A 9,022-nucleotide genomic window follows, 5' to 3' on the forward strand; every position below is an offset into this window, starting at 1 on the left:
AAATAAAAAACTGCTTCATTACCAAAATCCCAAAGTATTCCTTTAACTTCAATTTACTTATCTGCTTCCTGTAACCTAGCCATTGTTTGAGTCTGTGGCCAGCAGCCCATAGTCATCTCCTGTGGGCCATTATATATGTAAGAACAACATTAATACGGCAAGTCATAGTGTGCATGTCCAGTATGTGTGTGACAAGGGACCCACCATGGTCTCTATTGTATGTGTATGTATGTGCAATAAAACCCTTATAAATAATTACCGTAGGTCTATACCACAGCTGTATAGATAGAACCTTTGGCTGACATGTAGACTTTGCTGAGACCTGTCCCTCTGAATTGGAGGAGAGAAGTTGGAGATACAAGCTGAACAGAGGAGAGATAGGCTAATCTCATCCACCACCCGGCTCTAGCAATTGAGCTTGGGGATGAGGTTATGGGATTTAAGATTATCAAATCATAATGTCCTCTATATTAGCAAGTCCAGTACATAAGCTTATATAATACAAAACAAGATATATAAATGATGAGTTTGACAGTGTCACTGAAGTTCATTGGTTTGTTTTTGAACCAATCTGTTACTCATTGTTCAGGCTATGTCTTTGCCTTGCTGTCTTCATATCTGCACTCAATTCTCTTGCTCACTTTGTTTCATGTTGTAATAACTATATGTTCTTAAGATGTGATGCACTGTAATATATGCAACAAGCTGGATTCAGATGGTGATGTAATGCCAGGCCTTTCTTTGTGCTCAATGCTGAGTTCTGGCGTGCATTCCAAATGGCAGAGGAGAGGCATTTGAACCCCACATTTTTTGGGGGGGCAGAAATGCCTTCTGGAACATGTGGATTTCACGTGCCTTAATAACAAACTTGTATGCAATCTGTAAATACGAATCAAATGGTTAAATTACAGGCCTAGTTGGTTCAGCCACGGGAAAAGACATGAACCTTTCACGCTAGCCATGATTGACTGACATAATGAATGGGCTGGACATGCCGAGAGTTGAGTTTGGATTGGTCTGCCATGTAGCACTCTTCTGTCTATAGCATGAGCTGGTCAGTATGTGTTGGTAATTATTTCTAACACAGCCTTTTTGAAAGATATCACGTAGTAGATCTGCTAAAGTGTTACTCTCTTCTTTCTGAAGGACCGAATTTTGAAATCAGTGGAATGCCCGATGGAATTAAAGTATGATAGAAATTCTGCCGTTTGATTGAAAATATGCAGAGAGCATCAAAAACTGAACACACAGAAGGCTGTTGTATAAAACATCTGTTTCCTGATTACATCTTCAAACTAAGGGCAACCATGGCATTCGTGACAGAGTGGGAGAAGCATCCATCCATGTATGGTTTAAGATTGTCTAGCTAGCTACATTTTCAGATATTTTACGTTTCACATTTTGTCATGAAGTTGTTTTCATTTCAAGTTAGTGTATTGTTCGCTAGCTAGCTAATGTTAGCTGGCTGGCTCGCTAGCTACTGTTAGTGTTCAAAAACTGGAGAGTTGAGACCAAATCACGGACGCTGGACAGAGTGGATTTCAGTTGTAACAAAAGACAGTTTTAATGAGTCAGAGATATCTTGTCCCGCAGTTTTACGTGCACGGACCTAGTTCACATAACTCGGCAAGGAGCCAGGTGAAAAAGAGGCCTATACAATGGTTACATACATTTTTATACATAGAATAAAGTAGGTGGAGTCTTGTCGTTTCGGTCTTCTTGACTGGTCGGAGGGTTGGAGGCGGGCCTTGCTCTAGCCAGAGCGGGCCCCATTGGTGCACAGCAAAAGTTCTTTGCTCTTGGGACAGGCCAGTTAGAGGGAGATGAGATGTGTGTTTATATAAGGAAGAGGGGGTCAGTCTTATGGCTGGGTGTATGTGTTCTTACTACGGAATGTCTTTGTTTATATGAGCTATGTGTATGAATATTTATATAACACTACCGTTACGTGTATGATATGTGTTATTTAAATCTCAGAGCCATTTGCATTGCTAGTTATGGCCTAATATTAGCTAGCTAGCTAACATTGAACCTGCTTGGTTAGCTACTAGCAGATTCATGCAGGGTAGTAACATTATCAGTTGGGATTATGGTTCATTGTTTAGCTAGCTAGCTAGTTACATGTCTAAACAAAATACCAAACTTTTCAAGTAACCATTACACTATACCTTCTGTATCCTTTGCGTGTGACAAATAAGCTTAGAATGTATTTGACATATTATGTGTTTACTAGAGACGGTAATGTGAAGAACATGACCTGCACCAAAGTCCAATTAGGATATAATGTTAGGCCAACTAGACCGTATCCCAAGTTTTTTTTTAATTGTCACACAAAGCTATTTTCTGTAATTGGCTCATAATTATTTGTAAACAATGATCTTGTAGTGAGGTCATTTTCCTGTAATAAATGAGCTGAAGTGAAGACGTTGTCAGCTATATGATATGGTTATTATTTGAACAAGCTAGAAACAGACCAAAACATAGTTTAGAAAGTTGCTTTTAGTTACCTGGTTTGCTAGATTGACATATACTAAATTCATTTTTAAACGTGTGGGTTTATTGGTGTTAAAATACACTAGTTATGCTATTTTTGGACGACCAGGCTGCTGATGTCATGCACCCTGAAGTTTTTGTGTTTATACTATTTCATAATGACAGCATCAGTCAAGTTTGATGTCGGACGACAATAGAATGTTCATGATGTCACTGCGACAACTGTCGATAAATGTAGAATAAACCAGCCTTTAGTCTTGAAATATTTGGTTGTTTAGTATATGACCTCACATGTGAATCCTTAAACAGATGGGTGGGGCTAAGGCTTAAGAGGGTGTAAACGATGTACACGAAGAAGAGCTCTCCAGTAGATGTACAAAACATTCAAGGGCCTCAAAAGTGAGGTTACAAGTTTATGAACTTTCAAAGAAGAATTACTTTCCCATTGTTCCGCAACTGTTGTGTATGATATACCATTTTCTAACTCTGAGTCTCTACTTTTATCCAATGTAAAAAATACAAGTTCAAATTTTGCTACATGAGACCAGATCAAGCCGGTCGATCACATATTATCTTTAACATAGCGTAGCTCAGTGCCACCTGGCAAGCATGTTTATCCTCTCTCTCTGTGATCTGCCTCGTTCAGTTCTAGACCCGTATTCATAAAGCATCTCATAGTAGCAGTGCTGATCTAGGATCAGGTTCCCCCTGTCCGTATAATCTTATTATGATCTCAAAGATCCTAGATCAGCTGTTATGATAGGGGGGAGGTTAGTGTTAGGCCATAGACAAACATACTATCCAGGTTACACTTCCACACTCCATTCCCCCAGGGTGCAGCAGCAACCTTGCCCAAGTGCTGCCAATTAGGGTGATCAGTCAGAGTGCCAGCTTGGAGAGCCATGAGGCTGCTGGTTGATTTGGTGGTCTTAAGGCCTTTTGTTTGGTTTGCGTCTTTAGTTTGGGTATGCCTGTTTTGTAGGTTTCCATTTTGTATGTTTATTTTCATCACCATCTGAACAACTACTAATCCGCTTGGGCTCACCGACCCAAAGGCATCAAGACAGAGCTGGTCCTGGACCTAAGGTAAGGTTTCTGTCTCTCTGGGCACATGTGCATTCAACACGGTCCTCAAATGCTGATTTCTCACAAAACTGCACACATTCATTCAGGTTACAGACCAAGATGACAGAAATCTGTAAGTCATTGAGAGAGGACATCAGTTCTGTATGTGAATCCATGATAACAATGACAGAGAAATCAGATTATCTCGAGGGACAATCAAGGCAGAAAAAATGGTTGTGGATGGAATTTCAGAATATCCACATGAGACCTGGACGGAGTCTGAGGACAAAGTGAGGCACAGGCCCAGGTGACAGGCCAATAGTGGTCAAATACTTTTTCTCTTTTCCATATGATTTCCTATCCAGGAAAGGGCTGAAATAGTCCATATTAATATATTTAGCCTTAGAAATAATGTTCATGAAATCAATAACTTGCTAACATCAGAGAAAATGTATATATTAGCCATTTATGAGACTCAGTTAGATCATGAATTTGTTGATAGAGCAGTTTGAAGTGTTGTGGTTGCAGGTTCACTTGCACATCTAAAGCCTTCTCTTTTGGGGTGTTGCTCTAGGTCACCAAGTGCTAAACAGTCAGTATTTAAATAATATGTGTGAAATGTTATCTTTATTTAACTAGGCAAGTCAGTTAAGAACAAATTCTTATTTTCAATGACTGCCACGGAACAGTGCCTGTTCAGGGGCAGAATGACAGATTTGTACCATGTCAGCTCAGGGATTTGAACTTGCAACCTTTCGGTTACTAGTCCAATGCTCTAACCACTAGGCCACCCCAAATGCTTGATAGTGTGTGTAAACAGAGGTCTACTTTCTTTGGGACCCGAATATTGACTGTTTTTTATCAAGCTGTCCACTCAAGAGGAAGCTTCTCACTGTAACCAGTGCCTGCAATCTGGTTCAGGTTATTAATCAACCTTCCAGGGTGTTTACAAACACCACAGGAACAAGATCATCCACATGTATTGATAACATTTTTACTGATACTGTAGAACTTTTTTCTAAAGCTGTATCCTTACCCATTACTGTAGACTTTTGTTCTAAAGCTGTATCCTTACCCATTGGATGCAGTGATCACAATATAGTGGCTAAATCCAGGAAAGCCAAAGTTCTTAAAGCTGGGCCTAAAATAATGTATAAGAGGTCACACAAAAGATTTTACTATGACTTTTACGTGGATGATGTTAAAAATATTTGTTGGTCTGATCTGATTAATAAGGAGCATCGAGACACTACACTTGATGAAATTGCTTCTTCCAATTATGATGAGGAATTGAACAACTGTATGGTTGAAGAGATGGGGTAAAAGGAGTGGTTAAAAAGTATGGCTGCACATCTGACTGGCTGACTTCCTGCTAATTGAGAAATTATGTGGCCAAACTCAACAAAATAATCAGAAAATGTATTATGAAACCAAAACAAAGCAAACAGAAAGACATATTCAACTCCATCTTTCATTGAATCAGATGGCTTACATGTCACAAAACCATTTGATGTTGCCAATTATTTAAATGATTTCTTCGTTGGGCAAACTTAGGCAGTAAATGCTAAAAATGAACACTGAGCCATCAAACTCATGAATCAAAAAACAAATAAGGAAAGTTTGAATATTTATAAAGTTAGTGTGGGAGATGTGATTAATATATATATTTTTTGTAATTTTAGCAGACACTCTTATGCAGAGCAACTTACAGCAGTGAGTGCATAAATTTTCATACTGGTCCGCCGCGGGATTCAAACCCACAACTCTGGCATTGCCAGTGCCATGCTCTACCAAGTCAACAATGACAAACCCAATGTAAACAAATCAGCACTTATTGTCCAGCATTTGGTTGGCATATCCTATAGGCTAGGTCTAGGTCAAGTTCTCAAAAATAATTGTCAATAAAAATCTAGCCTAGTTTGTAAGATCATTTTGGAGTGTACCACTTTTGACTAAGAATTCATTGCAAGGGTTCAGATTTCTCTTCTTGATTAAAGAAATGTGCTTAAATTGGCCGAGCTATACAGATATTGGATCTTAATTTGATCACTGTTGCAGGAAATTTAAAACATGTCATGAATTTTAGGTTTGAAAATGCTTCTGAAGTTTGTAACTTCCACTTTGAAATTTCAGTCTTGATCGTCCCGTATGAAAAATAGATCAACCCTACAAAAATGTCCATTAATTATAATCCACCTAATAATTCACATATCCTTTTGCTTCAGGATTATTTTTTTTGCTGTAGTAAACTTGCTCAAATTAAGGTCCTACATCTGTAATAACTAACCTCATGCAAGGCATCCTCCATGCACCAAAACCGTCCATTTCCCTTCAGAGGCCTTACTCCGGACCTATAATTTGAACAGACTATTTCAGGAACCCAAGACTATCCTGTGGCTACTCTATCCTCACATTCTATCACAAAGAACCACAAGATGTCCCAAACCAACCCAAACAATCGAGCCATAGTACTAGTCCAGACACACAACTGCATCCCAAGTGGCACCCTGTTCCCTATGAGCCTTGGTCAAAAGTAGTGCACTATATAAGGAATATGATGACATTTGGGACACAGGCTGTTTTTCCCGGTACTTTCCAATGGTCATCACTTTTGATTGCCTTTGACACCAATGTCCGGTGAACCAACCAGCACCCTTTGGAACTACGTTCAACATTTCTGACATGGTCTAGCTGCAACACAGAAATGTGCTATTGAGTTATTATCTAATACATGTGGTTGAAGTAAAAACAACAAAACAAAATCTCTCAATACCTTTTAAAAGTATGTTGAAAGATGGGAATGATCCATTTTGTGGACGATACATGAATGAGAAAGGAAGAATGATGTAACCTATCCCTCACTATCTAAATCTACTCATTTTTTTTCCCTCCGGAAAGCTTGTCTTTTATGAAACTCTGCTTTTCACAAAATTTAAATAAAGCAATTTCTAAATATAGCAACTGCGTAAATCAATATGGTACAAACGCACAGTTTGCATCCCAAATGCCACCCTATTCCCTATAGTGCAGTACTTTGACCAGGGCCCAGACGCAATAACACTATCTGTCATGTTGTATAACGGCCACAGTAGATGTCTGGTAGTGTACCCCCACTGAACCACTTTCAGGCCTCCTCGGGCACGTAATAAACCCATAATCAAACTAGCTCTACACCAACAAAGCAAATCCTTAAATGACTGGGTTTCACAGAGGTAAGCGCCTCCTGTAACAGATAACAGATGGAGTGGGAGGGAGGGAGGGAGGGAGGGAGGGAGGGAGCCCAGCACTATGTGGTCCGTCTCTGGTCTGATCCTAAAACCTGCCCGGAGCCATGCCTGGGTTCAAATACTATTTTTAATAATTTGGCACCGCATGCTGGCTAATGCAAACGTTTAAAGTATTTGAAAGATTTTAAGTATTATTTGAACCAAGGGAACCAAGGTATTACCTGAGTCCAGCCTGGTGGTGCAAAGTCACCCAGAGAGGCATCTACTCCAGAGATCAGAGGGCTGTAGCTGTGGGATCTGATTATTGTTGTAAGGTAAGGGATCTGTGGACATTCGTGGAGAGTGGGGCCACAGGGGATACTCAACAAAGGGAGAACATGTAAAGCTCCTCACCTCTGAACCGACAGTGCAAACAGCTGCTTATTGTTGATACTGCAGTCACTTTGATCCACTTCCTTGTGAAACAAGCCCGCACAACCGCAGTTTCATAAGCTACTGAGCTTCTGTTCTGTGGGGAAAGGTAATTACAGTATCTACGCAATCTACAGTCTCCAACAGATTCTACTATTTGTGTCTCAAATGGTACCCTATTATCTATACAGTATTCCGTGCTGTGGAAAAGTATTTTCCCCCTTTCTGATGTTCTCTATTTTTGCTTATTTTTGATAAGGAATGTTATCAGATGTTCAATCAAAACTTAATATTAGAAAAAGGGAACCTAAGTTTACAAATAACAAAACAAATTGATTTGATACTTTATTTTAGTGCCAACTGTAAAGTTTGGCGGAGGACAAATAATGGTCTGGGTCTGTTTTTCATGTTAGTTCCAGTGAAGGGAAATCTTAATGTTGCAGCATACAATGACATTCTAGATGATGCTGTGCTTCCAACTTTGTGTCAACAGTTTGGGGAGGCCCTTTCCTGTTTCAGCTTGCCAATGCACAAAGCGAGGTCCATACAGATTTTTTTTGTTGAGATCGCTGTGGAATAACTTGACTGGCCTGCACAGAGCCCTGACCTCTAACACCTTTGGGATGAATTAGAACGCCAACTGCGAGCCAGGCCTAATCGCCCAACATCAGTGCCCAACCTCACTAATGCTCTTGTGGCTGAATGGAAGTCACTACAGCAGTCTTCCAACATCTAGTGGAAAGCCTTCCCAGAAGAGTGGAGGCTGTTATAGCATATTAATTCCCATCATTTTGGAATGCGATCTATGATGAGCAGGTGTCCACATACTTTTGGTCATGTAGTGTAGGTCCTGGTCAAACAGTGCACTATATAGGGAATAAGATGCCATTTGGGACAGACTTTATGTGAAAGTCTCAATAAGTTATTATGTGAAGTTAATAAAGATGTTAAAGTAAAGACATGGACTGTTTTTTTCTGCAGTGCTTTCTTTTGCTACTTTTACTACTTTCATGGCTTCGCATCAGATGTGACCTCTAGCGTGTGATATTTGAGTCATCTGTCTGAATGTGTCTTTGCCTAGACAGCATGGCTAATTGTCTCTCTCTGTGTGTGTGTGTGTGTGTGTGTGTGTGTGTGTGTGTGTGTGTGTGTGTGTGTGAGTGAGGCATAGCTAATTCAATACGTCCCGTGCCAGAGATGACATCAGACACAGCACTTCACAGAGAAGAGAGGGAACCCAGGCAGCTAGGGGAATCACTATGTGACAATGCAGTGAATTGATGTCATGTTGGTCCCGCGCAGTCGCGGTTAACATGAGAACTCTGGGCCAAAGATTTTGGACTAAAGATGCTGCACAACAACACATTTCAGTTGATTTACATTGATAAAGACGAGGCCTTTCCACCATGAGTGAAATGCAATGTGTCATCCCTTTAAAAACACAAACAGCTCTCTTCAAGAACTAGTTAGAAAGCTGCATGAATCACTATGTATGTTTTAACGTCCGAGTGGCCTGTTTGCACAGTTTCATGCTCCAAGTATCACCTTGCTGTTACATGAAAGAACACGCAGCCCTTCCTGTAATTCTACAGGGGCCATGCCAAGGAGGCAACATGGGCCCATTTCCACATTGATCTGGGTCCATAAACACACACATTGCATTCCAACTATGTACTGTAACAAATTATCATGTAAGTAACAGGTTTAGGGCCAAGTGGAAACAAAAATAATTAAGTCAGTTGTTACACTATGTTAATGTTGTAATCAGTTAATGGTGAATCAAATTCATTTTCCCGGTGGGCTCTATAATGACAATATGCAGATTA

This window comes from Oncorhynchus mykiss, chromosome 15, assembly GCF_013265735.2.
Source record: "Oncorhynchus mykiss isolate Arlee chromosome 15, USDA_OmykA_1.1, whole genome shotgun sequence".
Lineage (NCBI taxonomy): Eukaryota > Metazoa > Chordata > Actinopteri > Salmoniformes > Salmonidae > Oncorhynchus > Oncorhynchus mykiss.